Source organism: Ambystoma mexicanum, chromosome 1p, assembly GCF_040938575.1.
Source record: "Ambystoma mexicanum isolate Mex_15411 chromosome 1p, UKY_AmexF1_1, whole genome shotgun sequence".
NCBI lineage: Eukaryota > Metazoa > Chordata > Amphibia > Caudata > Ambystomatidae > Ambystoma > Ambystoma mexicanum.
This window is the reverse complement of record NC_090921.1, coordinates 33,277,419-33,290,277: the sequence shown is the minus strand read 5'-3', so window position 1 is coordinate 33,290,277 and position 12,859 is coordinate 33,277,419.

Below are 12,859 nucleotides of genomic sequence, written 5' to 3'. Positions count from 1 at the left end.
CACGCAAAGAGATTTACATTGTGGATATGCACCTCCCCAGAAGTGATGACGAAGGGTAGCCAATCACGCAAAGAGATTTACATTGTGGATATGCATCTCCCCAGAAGTGATGACGAAGGGTAGCCAATCATGTAAAGAGATTTACATTGTGGCCATGCATCTCTCAAGAAGTGATGATGAGGGGGGGGCAATCCTGCAAAGACATTTACATTGTGGCCATGCATCTCCCCAGAAGTGATGATGAGGGGTGGCTCATCATGCAAAGAAATTCACATTGTGGATATGCCTCTCCCCAAAAGTAATGGCGAGGGGTGGCCAATCCTGCAAAGAGATTTACACTGTGGATATAGGCATCTCCCCAGACGTGATGGCGGGGGTGGGGGAAATCATGCAAAGAGATTTACATTGTGGATATGCATCTCCCCAGAAGTGATCGCAAGGTGTGGCCAATCCTGCAAAGAGATTTACATTGTGGATGTGCATCTCCCCAGAAGTGATGACGAGGGGTGGCCAATCATGCAAAGAAAGTCACATTGTGGATATCCCTCTCCACAGAAGTGATGACAAAGGGTAGCCAATCCTGCGAAGAGATTTACATTGTGGATATGCATCTCCTCAGAAGTGATGACAGGGTGGGCAATCACGCAAAGAGATTTACATTGTGGATATGCACCTCCCCAGAAGTGATGACGAAGGGTAGCCAATCATGTAAAGAGATTTACATTGTGGATATGCATCTCCCCAGAAGTGATGACAAAGGGTAGCTAATCATGTAAAGAGATTTACATTGTGGCCATGCATCTCTCAAGAAGTGATGAGGAGGGGGGGCCAATCCTGCAAAGACATTTACATTGTGGCCATGCATCTCCCCAGAAGTGATGATGAGGGGTGGCTCATCATGCAAAGAAATTCACATTGTGGATATGCCTCTCCCCAAAAGTAATGGCAAGGGGTGGCCAATCCTGCAAAGAGATTTACACTGTGGATATAGGCATCTCCCCAGACGTGATGGCGGGGGTGGGGGAAATCATGCAAAGAGATTTCCATTGTGGATGTGCATCTCCCCAGAAGTGACGATAAGGGGTGGCCAATCAGGCAAAGAGATTTACATTGTGGATATGCATCTCCCCAGAAGTGATGAAGAAGGGTAGTTAATCCTGCAAAGAGATTTACATTATGGATATGCAACTCCACAGAAGTGATGACGTGGGGGGGGCAATCATGCAAAGAGATGTACATTGTGGATATGCATCTCCCCAGAAGTGATGAAGTGGGGTGGCCAGTCATGCTAAGAGATGTACATTGTGGATATGCATCTCCCCAGAAGTGATGTGGGGTGGCCAATCATGCAAAGAGATTTACATTGTGGATATGCATCCTCTCCTGAATTGATGACGAGGGGTGGCCATTCATGCAAAGAAATTCACATTGTGGATATGCCTCTCCCCAAAAGTAATGGCGAGGGGTGGCCAATCCTGCAAAGACATTTACATTGTGGATATGCATTTCCTCAGAAGTGATGATAGGGTGGCTGTTAGGACACTTACCTGGCCTTCTCATCACATCCGTTCCCGGACGTGGCAGCTATACCCATATTACCGGCTTGGGAAGCGTGTCCGTGGGCAGCGGGCCGGCGATCACTTGCGTGCGCGGACCTCGCGGGTAACCAGGAACGGGCAGACAAGCTTGTGTTCCAAGCCTCGTTCTGGTGCCCGCTCGGCCAGCACGCAGGCGCGGTCCCGCTAGCGTTCCACGCCTCGCTTTCGTGCCGGACGCTGTAAATAGCGTCCGGCCCTCTGCTGATCGCGTCTTAACGCGGTTTGTTCCCCACTTACCGTCGCTTGGTGCCTAGCATCAGGTTCCTGCTCCTTGGTTCCTGCTTCCTTGTCCTTTTCTCTGGCCTTCGGGCTCCCTTAGTTCCTGTTGGGTCCCCTCCTTGTGGTTCCTGCCCTCCAGCTTCTCTCCCCCTCCCTGGTTCAATTCTAGTGTGATCAGTTTCCCTTGGCTCTGTGGCTCTTAGGAGGTTGTGGGGTTCCCTTTCAGTTCTTCTCCCTCTCCTTGGGCCTCCCTGCTTCCTGGCTCTACTCTTTTCCTGATCCCCTTGTTTACCTGGATCTCTCTTGTCATATTGGCTCTGGGTACCAGCCTTCCTGATTATCGACTGCCTTGGTGGATCGTGCCTGGACATCTTCTGTGGACTACTCATCCTCCAGTTGTGTACCTCTACCGGATCAGATCAACTCACCACCTCATCACCTCCCTGTCAGTGCTTGCACTGTCCCGACGTCACTTTAATCCACAGGGAGGTGACCCAGTGGCGTTGGGAGGTAATTCCAATCCATCCCTGTTCCATTAGGGTTGGGTCGGGGTCGCTTCCTAGCGCTACAATTTCTGCATTCAGTTTGGAGGTTTACCAGTCTGGCATCACCGGCGAGACCAGCGACTGAAACTTCAGGTACGCAGCGCTCCAGAGATGCACAGCTTAACAGTGGCCAATCATGCAAATAGATTTATATTGTGGATGTGCATCTGCCCAGAAGAGATGATGAGGGGTGGCCAATCACGCAAAGAGATTTACATTGTGGATGTGCATCTCCCCAGAAGTGATGGTGAGGGGTGACCAACCATGCAAAGAGATTTACATTGTGGATATGCATCTCCTCAGAAGTGATGACAGAGTGGGCAATCATGCAAAGAGATTCACATTGTGGATATGCATCTCATCAGAAGTGATGACAGGGTGGACAATCATGCAAAGAGATTCATATTGTGGATGTGCATCTCCCCAGAAGTGATGAGGGGTGGCCAATCATGCAAAGATATTTACCTTGTGGATATGCATCTCCCCAGAAATAATGATGATGGGTGGCCAATCATGCAAAGAGATTTACATTATGGATATGCATCCTCCCCAGAATTGATGACGAGGGGTGGCCAATCATGCAAAGAAATTCACATTGTGGATATGCCTCTCCCCAAAAGTAATGGCAAGGGGTGGCCAATCCTGCAAAGAGATTTACACTGTGGATATAGGCATCTCCCCAGACGTGATGGCGGGGGTGGGGGAAATCATGCAAAGAGATTTCCATTGTGGATGTGCATCTCCCCAGAAGTGACGATAAGGGGTAGCCAATCAGGCAAAGAGATTTACATTGTGGATATGCATCTCCCCAGAAGTGATGAAGAAGGGTAGTTAATCCTGCAAAGAGATTTACATTATGGATATGCAACTCCACAGAAGTGATGACGTGGGGGGGCAATCATGCAAAGAGATGTACATTGTGGATATGCATCTCCCCAGAAGTGATGAAGTGGGGTGGCCAGTCATGCTAAGAGATGTACATTGTGGATATGCATCTCCCCAGAAGTGATGTGGGGTGGCCAATCATGCAAAGAGATTTACATTGTGGATATGCATCCTCTCCTGAATTGATGACGAGGGGTGGCCATTCATGCAAAGAAATTCACATTGTGGATATGCCTCTCCCCAAAAGTAATGGCGAGGGGTGGCCAATCCTGCAAAGACATTTACATTGTGGATATGCATTTCCTCAGAAGTGATGATAGGGTGGCTGTTAGGACACTTACCTGGCCTTCTCATCACATCCGTTCCCGGACGTGGCAGCTATACCCATATTACCGGCTTGGGAAGCGTGTCCGTGGGCAGCGGGCCGGCGATCACTTGCGTGCGCGGACCTCGCGGGTAACCAGGAACGGGCAGACAAGCTTGTGTTCCAAGCCTCGTTCTGGTGCCCGCTCGGCCAGCACGCAGGCGCGGTCCCGCTAGCGTTCCACGCCTCGCTTTCGTGCCGGACGCTGTAAATAGCGTCCGGCCCTCTGCTGATCGCGTCTTAACGCGGTTTGTTCCCCACTTACCGTCGCTTGGTGCCTAGCATCAGGTTCCTGCTCCTTGGTTCCTGCTTCCTTGTCCTTTTCTCTGGCCTTCGGGCTCCCTTAGTTCCTGTTGGGTCCCCTCCTTGTGGTTCCTGCCCTCCAGCTTCTCTCCCCCTCCCTGGTTCAATTCTAGTGTGATCAGTTTCCCTTGGCTCTGTGGCTCTTAGGAGGTTGTGGGGTTCCCTTTCAGTTCTTCTCCCTCTCCTTGGGCCTCCCTGCTTCCTGGCTCTACTCTTTTCCTGATCCCCTTGTTTACCTGGATCTCTCTTGTCATATTGGCTCTGGGTACCAGCCTTCCTGATTATCGACTGCCTTGGTGGATCGTGCCTGGACATCTTCTGTGGACTACTCATCCTCCAGTTGTGTACCTCTACCGGATCAGATCAACTCACCACCTCATCACCTCCCTGTCAGTGCTTGCACTGTCCCGACGTCACTTTAATCCACAGGGAGGTGACCCAGTGGCGTTGGGAGGTAATTCCAATCCATCCCTGTTCCATTAGGGTTGGGTCGGGGTCGCTTCCTAGCGCTACAATTTCTGCATTCAGTTTGGAGGTTTACCAGTCTGGCATCACCGGCGAGACCAGCGACTGAAACTTCAGGTACGCAGCGCTCCAGAGATGCACAGCTTAACAGTGGCCAATCATGCAAATAGATTTATATTGTGGATGTGCATCTGCCCAGAAGAGATGATGAGGGGTGGCCAATCACGCAAAGAGATTTACATTGTGGATGTGCATCTCCCCAGAAGTGATGGTGAGGGGTGACCAACCATGCAAAGAGATTTACATTGTGGATATGCATCTCCTCAGAAGTGATGACAGAGTGGGCAATCATGCAAAGAGATTCACATTGTGGATATGCATCTCATCAGAAGTGATGACAGGGTGGACAATCATGCAAAGAGATTCATATTGTGGATGTGCATCTCCCCAGAAGTGATGAGGGGTGGCCAATCATGCAAAGATATTTACCTTGTGGATATGCATCTCCCCAGAAATAATGATGATGGGTGGCCAATCATGCAAAGAGATTTACATTATGGATATGCATCCTCCCCAGAATTGATGACGAGGGGTGGCCAATCATGCAAAGAAATTCACATTGTGGATATGCACCTCCTCAGAGGTTATGACGATGGGTGGCCAAACCTGCAAAGAGATTTACATTGTGGATATGCATCTCCTCAGTAGTGATGACAGGGTGGCCATTCATGCAAAGAGATTTACATTGTGGATGTGCATCTCCCCAGAAGTGACGATGAGGGGTGGCCAATCATGCAAAGAGATTTACATTGTGGATATGCATCTCCTCAGAAGTGATGACAGGATGGGCAATCATGCAAAGAGATTTACATTGCGGATATGCATCTCCTCGGAAATGATGATGAGCAACGGCCAATCATGCAAAGAGATTTACATTGTGGATATGCATCTCCCCAGAAGTGATGATGTGGGGTGGCCAATCATGCAAAGAGATTTACATTGTGGATATGCATCCTCCCCAGAATTGATGACAAGGGATGGCCATTCATGCAAAGGGATTTACATTGTGAATAAACATCTCCCCAGAAGTGATGACGTTGGGTGGCCAATCCTGCAAAGAGATTTATATTGTGGATATGCATCTCTTCAGAAATGATGACAGGTTGGCCAATCACGCAAAGAGATTTACATTGTGGATGTGCATATCCCCAGAAGTGACGATGAGGTGTGGCCAATCAGGCAAAGAGATTTACATTGTGGATATGCATCTACCCAGAAGTGATAGCGAGGTGTGGCCAATCCTGCAAAGAGATTTACCTTGTGGATATGTATTTCCTCTGAAGTGATGACGAGGAATGGCCAATCATCTGAAGAGATTTACATTGCGGATGTGCATCTCCTCAGAAGTGATGACAGGGTGGCCAATCATGCAAAGAGATTCACATTGTGGATATGCATCTCCCCAGAAATGGTGAGGAGGGGTGGCCAATCCTGCAAAGACATTTACATTGTGGATATGTCTCTCCCCAGAAGTGATGATGAGGGGGGACCAATCCAGCAAAGACATTTACACTGTGGATATGCATCTCCCCAAAAGTTATGGTGAGGGGTGGCTAATCCTGCAAAGAGACTTGCACTGTGGATATGCATCTCCCCAGAAGTGATGACGAGGGGGGACCAATCCAGCAAAGACATTTACTCTGTGGATATGCATCTCCCCAAAAGTTATGGTGAGGGGTGGCTAATCCTGCAAAGAGACTTACACTGTGGATATGCATCTCCCCAGAAGTGATGAAGTGGGGTGGCTCATCATGCAAAGAAATTCACATTGTGGATATGCCTCTCCCCAAAAGTAATGGCGAGGGGTGGCCAATCATCTGAAGAGATTTACATTGCGGACGGGCATCTCCTCAGAAGTGATGACAGGGTGGCCAATCATGCAAAGAGATTCACATTGTGGATATGCATCTCCCCAGAAATGGTGAGGAGGGGTGGCCAATCCTGCAAAGACATTTACATTGTGGATATGTCTCTCCCCAGAAGTGATGATGAGGGGGGACCAATCCAACAAAGACATTTACACTGTGGATATGCATCTCCCCAAAAGTTATGGTGAGGAGGGGTGGCCAATCCTGCAAAGACATTTACATTGTGGATATGTCTCTCCCCAGAAGTGATGATGAGGGGGGACCAATCCAGCAAAGACATTTACACTGTGGATATGCATCTCCCCAAAAGTTATGGTGAGGGGTGGCTAATCCTGCAAAGAGACTTACACTGTGGATATGCATCTCCCCAGAAGTGATGAAGTGGGGTGGCCAATCATGCTAAGAGATGTACATTGTGGATATGCATCTCCCCAGAAGTGATCGCAAGGTAGGGACAATCCTGCAAAGTGATTTACATTGTGGCTATGCTTCTCCCCAGACGTGATGACGAAGGGTAGCCAATCCTGTAAAGAGATGTACATTGTGGATATGCATCTCCCCAGAAGTGATGAAGTGGGGTGGCCAATCATGCTAAGAGATGTACATTGTGGATATGCTTCTCCCCAGAAGTGATGATGTGGGGTGGCCAATCATGCAAAGAGATGTACATTGTGGATATGCATCTCCCCAGAAGTGATCGCAAGGTAGGGACAATCCTGCAAAGTGATTTACATTGTGGCTATGCATCTCCCCAGAAGTGATGACGAAGGGTAGCCAATCCTGCAAAGAGATTTATATTGTGGATATGCATCTCATCAGAAGTGATTACAGGGTGGCCAATCATGCAAAGAGATTCATATTGTGGATGTGCATCTCCCCAGAAGCGATGAGGGGTGGCCAATCATGCAAAGATATTTACCTTGTGGATATGCATCTCCGCAGAAATGATGATGATGGGTGGCCAATCATGCAAAGAGATTTACATTGTGGATATGCATCCGCCCCAGAATTGATGACGAAGGGTGGCCATTCATGCAAAGAAATTTACATTCTGGATAAGCATCTCCCCAAAAGTGATGATGAGGGGTGGCCAATCATGCAAAGAAATTCACATTGTGGATATGCATCTCCTCAGAGGTTATGACGATGGGTGGCCAAACCTACAAAGAGATTTACATTGTAGATATGCATCTCCTCAGAAGTGATGACAGGGTGGCCAATCATGCAAAGAGACGGAGAGGGCATATTGTTCTGTAATGGGTCTTGTTACAAATTGGGGTCAGGAGAAACAGTGGCGGGTTTCGCAGTAACAATGGGTGAAACCGTAGTAGACATGGGGATGTCTCCCAGAGAAATCTGCACAAGCAGCAGAATTACATGCATTGATCAGGGCACTGAAATGCAGCAAAGGCAAGTCTGTCACGATATATATCGATTCAGCATATGCACATGGGGTGGTTTCCAACTTTGGGAGACTTTGGGCTGAAAGAGGGTTCCTCACTTCACAGGGCACAAAGGTTAAGCATGCTGCACTAATATGTGAGTTATTGAATGGTCTGATACTACCCACCAGGGTAGCAGGGGATAAATGTGCAGCCCATCGTAAGGTAGTGGATTATGTGTCTCAGGGGAATGATCTAGCAGATATGACTGCCAAATATGCTGCAGAAAATTGAACAGATGATGCCACAAGGCAATTATATGTGTGGGATGAGGGAAGAAGGGATGGATGTGGGAAACCAGGTGGCAAGAATCCAAGAGGATGCTACGAAGGAAGAAAGGAAAGTGGCACATGAACGCAGATATATATCAACTTGAGAGTGGAGCATGGGTGAATACGGTGACAGAAAGATGGATGTTGCCAAACACTTATCTCCATGTTGTAGTAAGTGTTACACATGGATCATAAATGCAAGGACGATGGAAAGTGTGCTAAAAACTGTTTGGCAAAACAAAAGAATTGGTCCATATTGCAGACAATGGGCAAAGAAAAGTGAAATTTGAGTGATGTATAATGTTGGCAAGGGCGTGCTGGCCCCGGCAGAACACTGTAAGCTGCCCACTCAGCCTTTTGAAGTAGTTTACATGGATTTCACACATCTAGAATCTGTAAACAAGTTTGCTTACTGCCTGGTGATGAAATGTGGATACTCTGGTAGGGTGGAAGCCTTTCCCCTTCGAGAGAATACTGCTACTTCAACTGCATATTAAAACATTGGGTGCCCCTGTATGCAGTCCCTACCTACTGGTGGTCGGATAACGGACCCCACTCCACGGGTGAGGTAGTGGGAATGGTATGTAAGGCATTGTGAATTGATCAAAGATTCCACAGTTTTTCACCCCCAGTCAGCATGGATCATAGAGGGCACCAATAAGGTTCTGAAGAATAAGTTGGCAAAGGCGTGTGCAGAAATAAGCCTGAAATGGCCTGATGCTTTGCCCCTGGCACTACTGAGCATGAGAACAATGCCTAAACAAACTCACAGGCTGTCCCCCTTTGACATCGTTATGGGCCGGCAACCCAGTATTGGTACTCCTGTGAATCCCAAGAAATTGTATGAATAAGTATGGCCAGCACTATAACAGTATTGTATTGCATTGGCTAACAGGCTTCTTTCCATGCATGCGCAAGTGAAAGATGCAGCACCCTTGCCACCCATTGGAACAGGCCACAATTTGAAACCAGGTGACTGGGTAGTTCTGAAGGCCTTTGACAGAACCAGCGGTCTGCAACCCCGCTGGAAAGGACCCTTTCAGGTACTATTGACGACCCAGACTGCGGTTAAAGTGGACAGTAAGCCGCATTGGTACCATGCCAATTATGTCAAGCGGACAGAGGATCTAGAAATAGCACAATCGCCCAAGTTGCAACCAGATCTTTTACTCTCGGCCCAAGCCCCACCTCCCACGGATGCCCTCAGGTGCAATCTCAGATCACGAAAGGTATATGTGCCAGGCAACGAGTAAGGACTGCGAATTGAACTTTGATTGTTAAGGAACAAACTCTTTTGTCGGTCAGAGCAGTACGCAGCCTTGCCAAAGACGATGAGCGATTGCTCGAAGGGCCTCCGGCACTCCCCTCCTGGGACTGGCACGACTTGATGTGAGCAATCGGCTCGAAGGGCCTCCGGCGTTCCCCTCCTGGGACAGTCACAATGAGACGTGGGACAGATCGGTGAAAGGGTCGCCAGTGAGGCCCGTACATTTAGGGTACAAGGACACTGGAGCTTTAAATAGTTTATCATTTGCATGGAGGTTGTCCACACAGATTGCTAGGCGCTCAAACCAGCTGCTACGAGCATACACTATATTAAGAAAGAAGGATATTGGAAATGGAGGCACCGCCAGGATACAGAAAAATTAAGGTAAATGTTGACAAGTATGCCGGTACGACAAAGCAAAAGAGTGTGGGACTCTTGATTATGATGGGATTGTGTGTATTTTTATGGTATCTGGAACACCCTTCAATGTATGAGATGAAAAACCTTTTACCAGATGAGGGTCCTCCCAACAATACTGATATTAAGTATGTGCATAGTAGAGACAAACATGAGCATGACGAATTTTCCGATGACGAGGGAAGAATAGCTATGTGCGATTAATGGACAAGACGCAAAGGGCATTGAATATATCAGAATGTTGGATATGTAGTCATGTTCCCCGCCACTTTGGGGATGGGATACCCCCCCTTGTACGCTTTTGACAGTTGTATCCTATTATGGATGACGGTCTATTGGAGGAAGGACCCTTCGGTGGATAAGTACAATACCTCCAGGTGTTTTACAATGAATGCATCAGAAATGTTGGCAGAGGTAAATCGTAAAGTGGTTACGGAGGGACTCACGTTCACCATGGGAGACCTCTCCGAACGGATAAGAATGGGGAAACTTCCCCCACCCCCGAAGTATCTGTATCAAGAGGTTAGGAAGAGGGACCGTCCCGGGTTGCAATACAACATACGATCTCTCCAACTACACCAGAAGGTTGGGTGATATTAAGGGATATGCATATGTATGTAACAAGAAGGCCTATTTATGGTTGTCTTGAGATTCTCTCATCGGTACCTTTTATTTTGCACGCATAATACCAGCGGCCGTGGTTTATACCCCGAAGGAAATGCATGACAGACATAGGCACGAGAGGGAGCTGGGACAGAAGCCGGTCCAGGAGGACACTGATTTGGATATCCTTCTGGACATAGTTAAAGCTATGGTGTTACCTGTTGGGATATTTTTGAACAGCCAGGAGGTACGAAGACTGAGTAGAGCAGTAGAGTCCCTCATTAGAGAAACTTCAGACATCCGGACTACTATTACATATGAGATGAAAGCAACCCGATTGGTGGCCCTCCAAAATAGGTATGTCTTGGAAATGTTGACCGCAGAAAGGGGCGGGGTTTGCAAAATGGTGGGCTCCCAATGTTGCATGCATATACCCGGTGCCAGTGAAGGGGTGTTGGCAGGTATCTGCAGGTTACACAAGATTGCAGATAGCATTCATCATGAGAGTGGAACAGGGGATAGTTGGTGGATGAAATTGTTAAAAGTACTGGTCTGGAAATTATTGACCCCAATACTGGTAATAGCAGGGCTGGTGTTGACTGTTTGCCTCTGTGTACAATGTTTTCAATGTTGATGGGATGTTGTGTGGACTGCTGTGGCAGAACAGTGGAGAAATGAGTAAAGGCACCCCACAAAGAAAGAAACTAGAACGGATGATGTGGGCACAGGAGATGGACAACCTGAACAAAATTGAAGTGTGATCTTGCTCGGCATGAGCAAAAGGGCCGAATTGTGGGTGCAGGATTTGGTGCAAAGCTGTGCTCATGCCGAGGAAAGATCTTTTCTATGACCTTTAATGAAAGGGGCGATTGCGTGCAAAGGGACAACAGTGGAAACTTTGCATGGTTATCTTTAGATTGCAAGAAATGTGTGAAGAGCGAGCGGTTTGGGCTTGGCATGCCAAGGCATATTAGTCATAGGCAGGTGTGAGCCAATTCTCAGAATCTTCATGCCTTAAGAGGAAGGCGTGGACAATGTTCGTGCAGCCGCAGGCTTAACTGCTATTCCGCAAGAATGTGTTCCGTAACTTGCCCTTTGTTAATGTGAAACATAAAAACCACAGCCAAGAAACTGTCAAATGCTTATGCAAATGAAGCTTCCTGTGTACATGCAAGTCGTGTGTACCATATGAACCAATGTAATCAGGAACGTATAAAAGGTGTGTGTAAACTGTGCTCAGGATCTCACTTCTCGTTCTCCTCCAAGGATGTCAGAAGTCCAGCCCATTCGCAAATGATGATAATAAACTACTAGACTTGACCAACCGTCTGAGTCTGATCTTTGTCGTGCTGTCACTTGGACAGGCCTAAGGCGAGCTGAAGTGTACCCTCAGGTAGCCAATCCTGCAAAGAGATTTACATTATCGATATGCATCTCCCCAGAAGTGATGATGTGAGGTGGCCAATCAGGCAAAGAGATTTACATTGTGGTGGATATGCATTTCCCCAGAAGTGAAGATGGGGGGGGCAATCATGCAAAGAGATTTACATTGAGGATATGCATCTCCCCAGAAGTGATTGCAAGGTGTGGCCAATCCTGCAAAGAGATTTACATTGTGGATGTGCATCTCCCCAGAAGTGATGACGAGGGGTGGCCAATCATGCAAAGAAATTCACATTGTGGATATCCCTCTCCACAGAAGTGATGACAAAGGGTAGCCAATCCTGCGAAGAGATTTACATTGTGGATATGCATCTCCTCAGAAGTGATGACAGGGTGGGCAATCACGCAAAGAGATTTACATTGTGGATATGCACCTCCCCAGAAGTGATGACGAAGGGTAGCCAATCATGTAAAGAGATTTACATTGTGGATATGCATCTCCCCAGAAGTGATGACAAAGGGTAGCTAATCATGTAAAGAGATTTACATTGTGGCCATGCATCTCTCAAGAAGTGATGATGAGGGGGGGCCAATCCTGCAAAGACATTGGGCCTCATGACGACCCTGGCGGTCCGGAAATAACGGTGGCGGTAAACCCGCCGCCACCGTTGTTTCCGGACCGCCTGATCCCGACCCCTGCAGGCGGGAGGTGATGTTCCCGCCAGGTCTGACCTGGCGGGTTTAACACCGCCCGCCTGCAGGCGGACGAGGAAACACCGGCAGCATTACAAGATGCTGCCGGTGTTTCCATGATCCCGATTCCCATTGAGTCCCATAGGACTCAATGGGAATGGGGATTTACACCATTCCGCCTCCGTGATTCCCGGAAAACCGGGGTTGTGATGCCCCGGTAATTCCGGGAATCACGGAGGCGGAATGGTAATACGAGTCCGGCGTTAACCAGGCGGTTTTACCGCCTCGTTTAACGCCGGACTCGTAATGAGGCCCATTTACATTGTGGCCATGCATCTCCCCAGAAGTGATGATGAGGGGTGGCTCATCATGCAAAGAAATTCACATTGTGGATATGCCTCTCCCCAAAAGTAATGGCGAGGGGTGGCCAATCCTGCAAAGAGATTTACACTGTGGATATAGGCATCTCCCCAGA